Source organism: Lolium perenne, chromosome 6 (assembly GCF_019359855.2).
Source record: "Lolium perenne isolate Kyuss_39 chromosome 6, Kyuss_2.0, whole genome shotgun sequence".
NCBI classification, from domain to species: domain Eukaryota; kingdom Viridiplantae; phylum Streptophyta; class Magnoliopsida; order Poales; family Poaceae; genus Lolium; species Lolium perenne.
In genome coordinates, this window is record NC_067249.2 from 57,161,619 (window position 1) to 57,166,840 (window position 5,222).

Below are 5,222 nucleotides of genomic sequence, written 5' to 3' on the forward strand. Positions count from 1 at the left end.
CTAGTAGTTTGAACTCTGGTCTTCAGAGTAGGTATTGTGTTTTGGGCTGTATTGTAACCGTGTTTTTCCTATAATGCCAGCTCTGGGTCCTTTGGGACCCTCTTGTGTTCAAAAAAAAAGACGTGCATGCTGGCCGCCGCATGCATGCAGTCAAAGTATTTTGCAGGCTTAGCTGACCTCGTCTTTCTCGCTTAATCGTCGACGGAGGAGTGGTGCGTACATTCACCGTCATGTACGTATGCGTGACGTGCGTTAAGAGGAGAAGCGTAGATATGGCCTTTCGTCGATCGACGGCCACCACGCGCGCCAAGCCTCGCTGTCCTGTGCTCGACACCGGTTCCATCCGTCGCTCTCGCACCGGCCGGTGGACGCGCGCGCTGGCAGGTTGTTGCTTCGTTTTCTGATGAAGTGGAGTGATCATGTATGCTGGCCCTGGACGAATCATCGCATGCATGCATGCAGGTCGGTTCGTTCACGGTCACGATGAGTAATCGAGTCAACATGATCAGGCGGCATGCGTAGAGGAAGTGATCTCTGTCAAGTGTGATGAGACAGACCGGCCCCGGATGAGACAGAGCGCTGAACGGGATCAGATCTGCTGCGTGACACCGCACATGCATGCAGCGATCCACGGACAAGAGTTTGGCCGCGGCGGCCGAAAGCCGCGCGCGCCGTGCGTGACGACGCACCACGGCACCGGAAGATGGCTCGGCTGCTTCGGTATTGGCGGTGACACACCGGCCCGTTTCGGTATGGAAATCCATAATCTCATCTTGCCTGAAAAAACACCAAAGAGTTTTCAGTATTTTTGCTGTAATAGCATAAAATGCTGCAATGCTATAATAGTATTTTTCTTTTGCTATGATGCTACTTTAGTACAGAAATTTTGTTGCAAGGTCTCTGGCGACTTCGGTGTAGTCTCCGGCGAAGTGCGGTGCTCCGGCGAGGTCTTTGGTGTAGTCTCCGGCGAAGTACGTTGCTCTGGATCTCCTGCGAAGTCTCCAGCAAGCGCTGCGTGTCTAACAAGTTTTTTTTTTACTTTTTTTGTTTCAATGAAGCAAAAGCTAATTTTTTTTGTTGCGACGAAGCAACATCAGGATTTTAGCTGAAAGTGGGCATGTGCCGCTCAGAGAAGCAGGAGGCTGGAAAAAAAATATCCTTGTTCAGAGGATCCTCAGCAGGGTCAACGGAAAAAGCAGTATTTTTGGTGGGGAGCTCAATGTAAATGGAGATAAAAAAGTTCCGTCGCAGAGACTTGAACTCAGGCCTCTCAGGTGAGAGCCAAATATCCTAACCACCTACTGTAGACTACGACGGATTTATGCTATGGAGTATGGACCAGCTTTGAACTTAGCTAAATCAAATTCATGATCTCGCAGCAACGGAGTTTACCTTTTGTACATGCTGGGCCCTATCCATTTAATTATCAAGTCAGGCCGGTCTTCCATACATCATAACTATTAGAGGAGAACGACAACAAATGCACCACCTCCCATGGATGTGGATGTGATCAAGGGTATGCCTCTATTTACAAGGAAACACCAAACATGTCGATTTTTATGCATGACATTTCGAGAAGAATGGAGTTTTTACTGCACTATCTCCCTATATATAGAACTCTTGTCAATGTTAAGAAGACAAGAGAAGATTGGCTCGATGAATGGGTGACGTTCTCGAGTTCAGCAGACGAAGGGAAACCCTAGGCAAAACCGTGGATGTGCAAGGTCTCTTGCAACAAGAGACCGTTCGTCGCCACAGGTACGTGCATGGCGCCTACTAATGCATGCTCTGTTTGTGGAGAGGAGGATTTTATAATTTATTCATGTGATTCAAACACTTGTTGAATGTAAATTTTTTCCTTTTTTTGGCAAATACAACATTTAACCGGAGATGACACTTTAATCGTAGGTTTCTCTTTCTATTCTCGTGTTCTGGAAATTTTTTGAACTAAAGAGGCCCTAAAACTACAGGTCTCGGAAGCATGACCTTGAGAGAAGCATTTTGCTTCATGTGTGAGTGCATATGCCTCTTACCTCCGGGCTCCGGCCACGAAATCGGTTGCCCGGCCCGGGCATGCATGCATGTGGCATCACGCAGTCGTGTCCCCATCACAGGAAGCTCGATTGATCGGAACGCAACGCGCATGTACGATACGGCGCCGAACCGCAACGGTAGTATAGACGGATGGGGAGCCTGCAGTGCAGACATGATTCCGTGACGATGCTACCCTGTTTGTCTCCCTAGATGATAGGTTGGATCCATCTACGCTAGCTGATCCACCGACTTAACGCTAGCTGATCCACCGACTTAATTCCTTTGCAGCTAGCCAGTGCCACGGCCTGCCCGATCAATCTGTTCCGGTTCGTGCACGTACGCTTGCATTCCAGATTAATGTCTGCGATTGGATATCGTTGCGAACAGGCCGATCTGCACAGGGTAGTACTTACGTGCGTGTATGATTTTGGACGAAAGCTATCCGATATAAGTATATTCGTGTCGATCTGTCTGGCTCGTTAGATGCGTCATCAGGAGTGCGACCGCGACCGGACCTGAGAGTTCCTTGCGCGTGTTGGGTTTCGTTGGCTGCTCGCTCGTATTCAAGGCGTAACAGTGTGGGTTATACAGTATATACAGACGTGGCCGTGTGGCCGCTGCCATGTGCTCGACACGTGCATAGTCGGTATCAAGCGCTGTACATACATGCTAGATCCATCGACTATGTACTGTAGCAATCGGCGGTAGTTGCGTATTCGTCCGTAGCTCCATCCGTCGCTCTCGCACCGGCAGGTTGTTGCTTCGTTTCTGATGACGTGGCGTGATCATGCTGACCGTTGGCGATTGCAGGTTGGTTCGTCCACATTGACGGCGATCGAGTCCTCGAGTCGGAGATCGATTTGGGCTCGCACATTCCACTAAGTTCTCTGTGCGGAGAAGTGATCAATTCAGCAAAGTGCAAACGACTCCCGGCCCCTCTATGTCAAGTGTGATGAGATCATGAGACTCGTATGTTTGTAGTTTGTACGTACGTGTAACTTAGTTTGTACCTGTATGTTGGTATTTCCGCATCAAACCAGCGCTCTGCTGAACGGGATCAGATCTGCCGCGTGACAACCGCACATGTATGCACGGATCCACGACCAAGAGTTTGGCTCCGTGCGTGACGACACCGGGAAGATGGTTCGGCTGCTTCCGTTTTGGCGGTGACACCGTTTCGGTATGGAAATTCATAATCTCATGTTGCCTCAAAAAAAGTTTCTTTTTCAGAACGGAAAAAAGCAAGTGTTTTCTGTGGGTACCTGAATGTAGTGGAAATGGAAATAAAAAAGTTCCGTCGCCGGGACTTGAACCCGGGTCTCTCGGGTGAGAGCCGAGTATCCTAACCACCTAGACTACGACGGAATTGATGTTCATTTCGTGAAATCATGTTATTTAACAATAGAAATGTTTGCATCGGGCGCCATCTCATTCGCCCGCCGTAACCCTAGCAAATTTTGTTTAGGTGTAGGGCGCCGAAAGCTCTTCCGAAATGGTTGGCCAAACTTTCCAAACGAGATCTTATTCAAGCCGAACCATAGAAATGCACTTACCAACTTGCTCATGTTCTGTTTTTTGCTCCAGGCCGGATCGACGCGTGATACTATCATAGTATCATGTACATGTACCCGATGGAGGATGCTGGAGTTAGTGCAGTTACGAGCTACTGCTCGATACTTTTCTGGCATCTTATTAATATCATGCAGTTGCCAATGGCAAGAGGTTATATGATCTAAAAATGCACTGCTCATTTGATTTTACTATATTACGAAATAGAAGAAATGGGTCAAGTGCATGCGGTGAAGTTTGCATCGTTAGTAGTACGGCTAGTTTGGTTCAAAGAAATTCCAAAGGTATTTTGGAGGATCTATTTCTTGGTTAATTTTTCTTTCAAGCTTGTTCGGTAAATAGGACTTAAAACCATAGGAATATTTCCTATGACCTTCTTTGTATGCAATTTCATAGGTAAATTTAGGTTTTTTTTATAGCAACTGGGAGGAGCGCTGCCTATTCACTAAGATAGAGGAAAAAACTATACAGAGAGCATCATTGTTTTTTTTTATTTACGAGGAAAACCCCCGACTACAAAAGGCTGAAACTCAGCCCGGCGGTGAGGGGAGTGACATAGGAATCCCCAATAAGCCTGCCGAAGATGGTACCCGGGGTTTACTGAAGGCCCACGACCCGAAGTTTATGAAGCCCGGAAGCCCAGTTAAGAGATAGTTTGGGAAGATAGAGTTGTATTAGGAATAATGACTTGTAACTATTACGGACGAACTCAAAGAGTCTCCCGGACTTTGTAACTTGTACATCACGAAACCCTCGGCTCCGCCTCCTATATAAGGGGGAGTCGAGGGAGAAAGAGGAGATCGATTTCATTGTCAACATAACCCTAGTTTTCTAGCAGTCGAGTACTTTTCCGGCTGAACCCTCAAGATCTACTTGCCCTCTACTTCCTACGAAAACCCTAGTCTATAATCTGTAGGCATTGACAAGTCGATACCTTGTCAGGGAGGAGAAGGCTCCTATGCAACGGTGCTAAAAGCTAAATTTGGTTGTCTTATATCCTCGTGGGTGATATGCGTGGCATCGACGACAGTTAGACTCGTCCCATTTTTTTAGATATGGGAGCCTTTCCCGGCCCCGGTCTCTGCATCAATAGATGCACACCACCATTTATTTAAAACAAACTATCAAACATTCATAATTCTTACAATCATGGAAAAGATAAAGTTAGACTCATGCCATTGAAGATCCTCCTATTCCTTTCCTTCCAAACATTCTAGATAATGTAGTGCAATCTTCCATTCCGGGTACGTTGGACCTTTCTGTCCACCCCCATGAGCATGGCTTCCCACCAATCATTGGTAGAAGAGTGGGATGCTGCCAACAAAGAGGGATCATGAGGCCATGCCCTACCCACCGGCCTATCAACCGTGCGAATCCTACCATGAAGGAGAATCCTTAGATTCAACCTCATGAAAATTTTACTCTGTTTCTGTGATATGTCTTGTGTATGGTATACACACAACCCTTAGAAAAATTATTGTGTTTTCTCTGCAAGGTTGCAAACATCATGTGACATACATTCATGTGTTTTCAAATCGTAAAGAATTTAACATGTATATAACATTCTATTCCTACGATTTTTCTATTCCTATGTTTTAGAAGCCACGTAAACGAAACGA

General features: G+C 46.6%; 1 non-coding gene across 1 annotated transcript; it reads right to left on the reverse strand.

Moving 5' to 3' along the window:
- Positions 1-3,326: 3,326 nt before the first annotated feature.
- TRNAE-CUC (transfer RNA glutamic acid (anticodon CUC)) lies at positions 3,327-3,399 on the reverse strand. Its single transcript has one exon. It is a non-coding gene; the product is annotated as a tRNA-Glu (tRNA).
- Between the last annotated feature and the right edge of the window lie 1,823 nt (positions 3,400-5,222).